We start from the raw sequence: 10,230 nt of genomic DNA on the forward strand, positions 1-10,230 counted from the left end.
ACCCCCCCAACAGCGCTCACTGTTCATCATGGGAAGGAGGCAGCAAGGTCCGATCGGCTTCAATTAGTAGCAGTAGCGAAGGAATCGCTCGATCGGGTTCAGTTAACAGCCAGGGATCGATCGATCGCTCGGGTTCAGTAACGCGTAGCCTGCAGTGCAATCGCTCGGGTTCAGTAGGAGAACGCCTTGCTCGGGTTTAGTTAGAGCCCAACACCTCGCACCCACGCGCGTACGTGTACGAGAGAAACGCGCATCGCTCGGCCCCCGACCACCCACCGTAACCGGGAACTCCCCGATATTTTCCTCACCCTCGCTTCTACCACGGTTTTTTCCATCATGGACGGCCCAAAGAATGTCATGCAGCTGCGTCTCCGGCTCGCCCAGGACGAAAAACTCATTTTCTATCATGATTTTTTGTCATAGAAGTAGGAGCCCACCACATCTATGATGATATCGGGTTTTGTCACAATTATCATCATAGAAGTGTCATAAGCACGACAGAAAAAATCCGTTCGGCCCAAAATGTCACGGATGTGTCTTTTTTGTAGTGCATGATTCAGCATAGGGTGCTACTAAAGATTTGTTTAACTCCGATAGGAAAATTAGGTAGCAATACATTAGTGCTACTTAAGTACTCCTAATTAATTAAGTGACCCTGCAGGAGAGATATCAGAAGTGGAAGGGCTCCCTGGAGGATCATCTCACATGTAAGGTAGACGTTGCCGGAGCCCTTGAATGGCCTCGACTGAGGCCTCGGCTTGAGTAAGATCACCTTGGCACTGTTGATCGTGTAGAGATGGGTCACAGACGCATCGTTAACCCAAGTACTACTCTGCTGCATTTCTCTATCTATCTCTACTCTACTCTTATAAAAAAACGGAGTTGGTCATGATGGTGTGCCTGCCATCCTGCAATATAGGCCGTCCGATTTATATCTGATGGATAGGAAGAAACTATGGCAATTTTGCAAAAAGGTACCCACACCCCTCTCCACATTTGCAAATAAGGCCTTCCCTCGTTCATCCTTTTCTCTCACAAGATAAACTACTCATACAAATGCATCTTGATGTTACGTGAACCACACGTGCATCTTGCTAGTCTTCCAAGTAAATTAAGACTAGTAGCAACATAGCAATACAATACCACTAGCAAGATGTTAGGATAACATAGGACGGTACCATCGTGTGATCTCCATTTCCTCTTTATTCTTCTTCTTCCTCCTCTTCATGCTCCGTTTCTCTTTCTCCTCATCAGTTGGTGAAACCAAGTACATGATTGGCCTTCTATTTCAGAATTGGTTTTGTCAGTGAGGGAAGTGTACTAGTAAATAATAGCATTAGTTTCTCATGGTAGTCGCAAAATAGAGATGAACACTGATGTCGCTTGAAGCTATGTCGGTATTTCCCCAAAGAGCAAGGGATGATGCAGCACAGCGGCCGTAGGTATTTCCCTCAGATATAAAACCAAGGTTATCGAACCAGTAGGAGAACAAAGCAACACAACATAAACAGCCCCTGCACACAGATAAAAAATCCTCGCAACCCGACGTGTTAAAGGGGTTGTCAATCCCTTCCGGGGTACGGCGCCTCAAGGTAGGCAAACGGACGTGAGATAAATTTGTAGTTGATTGATAGATCGAATGCCAAACAAAATAAATAGAAATAAAACGCAGCAAGGTATTTTTGTGTTTTTGGTTTAATAAATCTGAAAATAAATGCAAAGGAAAAGTAGATCGCAAAGGAAAATATATGAGAAAGAGACCCGGGGGCCGTAGGTTTCACTAGTGGCTTCTCTCGAGAAAAATAGCAAACGGTGGGTGACCAAATTACTGTTGGGCAATTAATAGAACTTCAAATAATCATGACGATATCCAGGCAATGATCATTACATAGGCATCACGTCCAAGATTAGTAGACCGACTCCTGCCTACATCTACTACTATTACTCCACACATCGACAGCTATCCAGCATGCATCTAGTGTATTAATTTCATGGAGAAACGGAGTAATGCAATAGGAACGATGACATGATGTAGACAAGATCTATCTATGTAGATATAGACCCTATCGTTTTATCCTTAGTAGCAATGATACATACATGTCGGTTCCCCTTCTGTCACTAGGATCAATCACCGTAAGATCGAACCCACTACAAAGCACCTCTTCCCATTGCAAGATAAATAGATCAAGTTGGCCAAACAAAACCCAAATATCGAAGAAGAAATACGAGGCTATAAGCAATCATGCATATAAGAGACCAAAGAAACCCGAATAACTTTCATGGATATAAAAAGATAGATCTGATCATAAACTCAAAGTTCATCGATCCCAACAAACACACCGCAAAAGAGTTACATCATATGGATCTCCAAGAGACCATTGTACTTAGAATTTAGCGAGAGAGAGGAAGCCATCTAGCTACTAACTATGGACCGGAAGGTCTACAAAGAACTACTCACGCATCATCGGAGAGGCACCAATGGAGGTGGTGAACCCCATCCGAGATGGTGTCTAGATTGGATCTGGTGGTTCTGGACTCTGCGGCGGTTGGATCAATATTTCGTCGACTCCCCTAGGGTTTTCGGAATATTGGGGTATTTATAGAGCAAAGAGGCGGTCCGGGGGGCACACGAGGTGGGCACAACCCACTAGGGCGTGCCTGGGCCTCCTGGCGCGCCCTAGTGGGTTGTGCTCTCCTCGGAGCACCCCCCCAGGCACAGCCAGGGCCCATTATGTTCCTTCTGGTCCAAAAATATCTCCGTGGAGTTTCGTTGCGTTTGGACTCCGTCTGATATTAATTTCTTGCGATGTAAAAAACATGCAGAAAACAGCAACTCACACTTGGCACTATGTCAATAGGTTAGTACCAAAAAATGATATAAAATGACTATAAAATGATTATAAAACATCCAAGATTGATAGTATAACAGCATGGAACAATAAAAAATTATAGATACGTTGGAGACGTATCAGCATCCCCAAGCTTAACTCCTACTCTTCTTCGAGTAGGTAAGTGATAAAAATAGAATTTTTGATGTGGAATGCTTGCTAACATGTCATATCATATTATTTTCTTTATATCGTGGAAATTTGGACTTTTATGTGATTCAAAGCAATAGTCTAGTTTTGACATGATAATTTAAATATTCAAGCATATCAAAGAGCAACCATGTCTTTCAAAATATCAACGCTAAAATAAGTGATCTCTAGCCCATCATGCTCAATCATTGATCCATTCATGAAACACACTCGCATATTAGCTACACCCAATACTCAAGTACGATCATATTACCTCCTAGTTGGTGCTTTTATAAGAAAAGATGGAGACTCAAATTCAAAATAAAAATTGCATAAAGTAAAAGAAAGGCCCTTCGCAGAGGGAAGTAGGGATTTGTAGAGGTGCCAGAGCTCCAAGCAAAAAAATTAGAGGTAATTTTTTTGGGAGGTGTATCCATCCCACCAACGGAAACGACTTATAGTTCCCAACACTTTCCATGCTAGATATATCATAGGCGGTTCCCAAACAGAAAATAAAGTTTATTCCTTTTTCCACCATACTCTCACTTTCCATGGCTAACCGTATCCACGGGTGCCTTCCATACCAACACTTTCCAAGGAATTTATTATTTGACAACATAAAGAAAATTCATTTTTCATTTCGGGACTGGGCATCCCTAATACCTTTGCCTTACTCTCGTGCAATGACAAGTGAATAAACACTCATCGTGAGAATAACAAATCTAGCATGGAAAATATTAGCCACCCCTCACCGCTCCGCGAGTGAAACGAACACACAAAAGAGAAGTTTATTTTGAAAATTAGAGATAACACATGCAAATTTGCTTAGAACGGCAAAAGAATACCGCATATAGGTAGATATAGTGGACTCATATGGCAAAACTGGTTTAAAGGATTTTGGATGCACAAGTAGAGATCATACTTAGTGCAGAATGAAGGCTAGCAAAAGATTGAGAAGCGACCAACCAAGAAACAAATAATCTCATAACCGAGCATTAAGCATAATTAACACCGAATAATGCACCATAAGTAGGATATAATTTCATTGCATAATTGTTGACTTTCGTGCTTACATAGGGAATCACAAACCTTAACGCCAATATTCTTACTAAAGCATAATTACTCATCAACATAACTCACATATCACATCATCATATCTCAAAACTATTACTAATAATCAAGTTTATTTTGTCCAATGATCTTCATGAAAGTTTTTATTATATCCTTCTTGGATATCTATCACTTTGGGACTAATTCTCATGTGGTGCTTTTCATAAGCTCAAACAAATATAAGTGAAGATCATGAGCATAATTTTTTTCTTTCTTTCTCTCAAAATAATTTAAGTGAAATAAGAGAGAAATTCTTGAAAAATTTTCTAACTCTCAAATAAATCTAAGTGAAGCAAGATAGCATTTCTTCAAACATACTAAGCACACCGTGCTCAAAAAGATATAAGTGAAGCACTAGAGCAAGTCCATAGCTCATAAAAAATTTAAATGAAGCATAGAGTGCAATTCTAATAAGTCATGACATAATTTTGGCTCTCCCAAATAGGTGTGTCCAGCAAGGGATCAAGACTTAAATCACAAAATAAAACAAGCAAAGACTCATATCATACAAGACGCTCCAAGCAAAACACATATCATGTGACGAATAAAAATATAGCTTCGAGTAAAATACCGATGGTCGCTAGAAGAAAGAGGGGATGCCACTCGGGGGCATCCCCAAGCTTAGTTGGTTGCTCATTTTTGGATAATAGCTTGGGATGCCCAAGCTTTGGCTGTTCTACTCCTTATTCCTTCATCCATCGTAAGATAACCCAAAACTTGAAAACTTCAATCACACAAAACTCAAAAAAAACCTTTGTGAGATCCGTTAGTGTAAGAAAAATAAATCACTACTATAAGTACAGTACCAAACCAGTTCATATTTTTTTGCATTATATCTACTATAATCCAACTTTTCTATGGAAAAAAATCATCAAAGAAAACCATAGAGCCATCAAAATAAGCACACAACACAAAGAAAACAGAATCTGTCAAAACAGAACAGTCTGTAGCAATCTGATTTGTTCGAATACTTATCGAACTCCAAAAATTCTGGAAAAACTAGGACGACCTAGGTAATTTATACATTAATCTTCTGCAAAAAGAATTGGCATTTTATCATGCTCTGGTAAAAAATAAGAATTTGTTTCATGAGAGCAAAAGTTTCTGTTTTTTCAGCAAGATCAAACAACTATCACCCAAGAAGATCCTATTGGTTCTACTTGGCACAAACACTAATTAAAACACAAAAAACACAATTATACCAGTAGCATAATTGTTCTAACACTCAAGAACATAAACCAAAAAGCAAAAATAAATTTTATTCATTGGGTTGCCTCCCAACAAGCGCTATAGTTTTACGCTCTTAGCTAGGCATAAAGCAAGGATCTAAGTATTGTCATCTTTGGTTCGAGATCCATAAGATGCCCTCATCATTGATTCATATGGTGGCCTAATTATTGTTCTAGGAAAGTGTTCCATACCCTTCCACAAAGGAAATTGGAATTTAATACTGCCTTCTTTCATATCAATCACGACACCGATAGTGCGTACGAACGGTCTACCAAGAATAATTGGACAAGACGGATTGCAATCGACATCAAGAACAATAAAATCTATGGGCACATAATTCCTATTTGCAATAATAAGAACATCATTAGTTCTTCCCATTGGATTTTTAATAGTAGAATCCGTCAAGTGCAAATTTAAAGAACATTCTTCAAGATCGGTAAGACCAAGCACATCACATAAAGATTTTGGAATTGTAGAAACACTAGCACCCAAGTCACATAAAGCAAAACACTCATAAATTTTTAATCTTGACTTTGATAGTAGGTTCCCACTCATCATGCAATTTTCTAGGAATTGATACTTCTAATTCCATTTTTTCTTCAAAAGCTTTCATCATAGCATCAACAATATGTATAGTAAAAGCTTTATTTTGTTCATAAGCATGGGGTGAATTTATCATGGATTGCAACAAAGAAATACAATCAATCAAAGAGCAACTATCATAATTAAAAGTCTTTGTAATCCAAAAGAGTGGGTACATCACTAGCTGAAGTTTTGACCTCTTCAAACCCACTTTCATCAATTTTCTCAACAAGATTTTCACCCTCCGAAATATTGGGACGCCTTCTACCTAAAGTTGACTCTTCTCCAGTCCCTTTTTCATCAATCTTAACTTTACTAAACAAGAAATCAATTGAAGAAACACCAATCATTTTAAGATCTTCATCACTTTTATGAAAGAAATCACTAGAAAACGCTTTTTCTAAAAATTCTCTTTTAGCTCTAAGCATAGCGGTTCTTTTATTACTTTCATCCATAGAAACATAAAGAGCTTTAATTGATTCATCTACTTTAGGCACAAAAAATTTCATCATGAGATTTTCCACATCATGAGCAATTCTATCAACAGTTCTAGACAAATCATCAATCTTACTCAACTTTTCTTCTATGGAAGTGTTGAAAACATTTTGCGTGTTGATAAATTCTTTAATATTATTCTCAAGATCAGAGGTGTTCCTATTATTATTATAAGATTGATTTCCATAGGAATTACCATAATTATTAGAGGAATTACTAGGAAAAGGCCTAGGATTAAAATTGCCTCTATAAGCATTGTTGTTGAAATTGTTTCGAGAGATAAAATTCACATCTATGGCATCACTATTTTGCTCAATCAAAGTAGACAAAGGCGTATCATTGAAATCAATAGGAGCACTTTTACTAGCAACCAATTTCATAAGAGCATCAACTTTTTCACTCAAAGAAGAAATTTCTTCAACCGAATTAACTTTTTTACTAGTAGGAGCCCTTTCGGTATGCCATTGTGAATAATTTGCCATGATATTATCAAGAGATTTGGTGGCTTCACCCAAATTAATTTCCATAAAAGTACCACCCGTGGCGGAATCTAAAAGATTACGAGAAACAAAATTCCGTCCCGCATAAATTTTTTGTATGATCATCCAAAGATTTAATCCATGAGTTGGGCAATTCCTTAGCATCATTTTCATCCTTTCCCAAGATTGTGCAACATGCTCATGTTCAAGTTGCTTGAAATTCATGATCTGGGTTCTAAGGGAAATAATTTTTATGGGAGGAAAATACTTAGTGATAAAAGCATCCTTGCATTTGTTCCAAGAATCGATACTATTGCGAGGCCAAGAAGAAAACCAAATTTTTGCAGAATCGCACAAAGAAAACGGAAATAATTTCATCTTCTCCACATCATTGTCCACAACTTTTTTCTTTTGCATATCGCATAATTCCATGAAGGTATTAATATGGGACGCGGCATCCTCGATAGGAGTGCTGGAATATTGATCTTTCATAACAAGATTAAGCAAAGCAGTATTAATATCACAAGACTCCGCACTAGTGGCGGGAGGAGCAATCGGAGTGCCGATAAAATCATTGTTGTTGGTATTTGAGAAATCATATAACTTGGTGTTCTCTTGAGTCATGATGACCACAAAACAAGATTGCACTCAAAAACAGATCCGGCAAGAAAACGGGAACGGAAAAGAGAGGCGAGTAAAACGGCAAATTTTGTGAAGTGGGGGAGAGGAAAACGAGAGGCAAATGGCAAATAATGTAAATTGCGAGGAGATGAGATTTTTGATTAGAAACCTAGTGTATGTTGAAGATCCTCCCCGGCAACGGCGCCAGAAATTCCTTTTGATGTCGCTTGAAGCTACGTCGGTATTTCCCCAAAGAGGAAGGGATGATGCAGCACTGGGGCTGTAGGTATTTCCCTCAGATATGAAACCAAGGTTATCTAACCAGTAGGAGAACCAAGAAACACAACATAAACAGCCCCTGCACACAGATAACAAATCCTCGCAACCCGGCGTGTTAAAGGGGTTGTCAATCTTTTCCGAGGTACGGCGCCTCAAGATAGGCAAACAGACGTGAGATAAATTTGTAGTAGATTGATAGATCAAACGCCAAACAAAATAAATAGAAATAAAACAGAGCAAGGTATTTTTGTATTTTTGGTTTAATAGGTCTGAAAATAAATGCAAAGGAAAAGTAGATCGCAAAGGCAAATATATGAGAAAGAGACTCGAGGGCCGTAGGTTTCACTAGTGGCTTCTCTCGAGAAAAATAGCAAACGGTGGGTGAACAAATTACTGTTAGGCAATTGATAGAACTTCAAATAATCATGATGATATCCAGGCAATGATCATTACATAGGCATCACGTCCAAGATTAGTAGACCGACTCCTGCATGCATCTACTACTATTACTCCACACATCGACCGCTATCCAGCATGCATCTAGTGTATTAAGTTCATGGAGAAACGGAGTAATGCAATAAGAATGATGACATGATGTAGACAAGATCTATCTATGTAGAGATAGACCCTATCGTTTTATCCTTAGTAGCAACGATACGTACGTGCCAGCTCCCCTTCTGTCACTGGGATCAAGCACCGTAAGATCGAACCCACTACAAAGCACCTCTTCCCATTGCAAGATAAATAGATCAAGTTGGCCGAACAAAACCCAAATATTGGAGAAGAAATACGAGGCTATAAGCAATCATGCATATAAGAGATCAAAGAAACTCAAATAACTTTCATGGATATAAAAAGATAGATCCGATCATAAACTCAAAGTTCATCGATCCCAACAAACACACCGCAAAAGAGTTACATCATATGGATCTCCAAGAGACCATTGTATTGAGAATTCCGCGAGAGAGAGGAAGCCATCTAGCTACTAACTATGGACCCGAAGGTCTACAAAGAACTACTCACGCATCATCGGAGAGGCACCAATGGAGGTGGTGAACCCCATCCGAGATGGTGTCTAGATTGGATCTGGTGGTTCTAGACTCTGCGGCGGCTGGATCAATATTTCGTCGACTCCCCTAGGGTTTTGGGAATATTGGGCTATTTATAGAGCAAAGAGGCGGTCCGGGGGGCACCCGAGGTGGGCACAACCCACCAGGGCGCGCCTGGGCCTCCTGGCGCGCCCTGGTGGGTTGTGCTCTCCTCGTAGCACCCCCAGGCGCTGCCAGGGCCCATTATGTTCGTTCTGGTCCATAAAAAATCTCCATGGAGTTCCTTTGCATTTGGACTCTGTCTGATATTGATTTCATGCGATGTAAAAAACATGCAGAAAATAGCAACTGGCACTTGGCACTATGTCAATAAGTTAGTACCAAAAATGATATAAAATGACTATAAAATTATTATAAAACATCCAAGATTAATAATATAACATCATGGAACAATCAAAAATTATAGATACGTTGGAGACGTATCAAACACATGTATTAAATATCATTCTTACCTAAAGGAAGGTTATGGTGCCAATATGGATGATGAGGATTGGAACACAGATCTCCCTTTGTGCGGTTCCACCGAAATGAACCAACGGTTCCATTCTGAGATTCTAGTTAAACAGCACAAAAGTCACTTATTTTAAGAAGTGTTTTGTGCAGTGCACCAAAAGGTCACAAATAACAACAAGGTGAAATGGATATCTCTGTTTGCACAAAAAGCTACAGAGGAAACAGTCAGAGTCTGAAATTATTACTGGCAAAAACAATTGGCTAAACTTGTCATGTCTTATAACAGTGGCATGGTTTCATTTTACCAGGGGCATTGGATTAAGAACAACTAAATATTTGGTATAAGGGCATGGGACACTGGGTGCACCAGCAGTCCAGCACCATGTACCTAAACCGGGGCATAAATTGGTGATTCAGAGTTTGTTGCCCCAAGAAACAAACATCCAAGAAACATATCTGGGTTGGTCCCTTTTTTTCACTCTAGCCACCTACTTCTATGTGTGGATAGCAAATCTAGTCCTGGTCATACCACTGTGTACAGCATTTCCCCTATATTTCCCTTTTCGACCAAGAGACCGGTTGGATGACTAGTCTGTACTACTTTCACCCCCTTCCCTTCCTGTTTGTACCAAGTCTGATGTACATACTAAATTTCCCCCCTTTATTTCTTGTTTGAACCAAGTACAAGATTCGACTCCATGAAGAAGCTTTACCTCTAACAATAGAAAAAAATAGGTGGCGTTGGACCATCTGATCGAGAGGGGCTGAGAGGTAGAAAATGATGCACATGCAGTGACGTAGCAAGCTGGGGAAGTAGAGCTAGGTGGGTTTCTAAGGAAGTTATACCTAAAGGTC

This window comes from Triticum aestivum, chromosome 5D (genome assembly GCF_018294505.1).
Source record: "Triticum aestivum cultivar Chinese Spring chromosome 5D, IWGSC CS RefSeq v2.1, whole genome shotgun sequence".
NCBI classification, from domain to species: Eukaryota; Viridiplantae; Streptophyta; class Magnoliopsida; order Poales; family Poaceae; genus Triticum; species Triticum aestivum.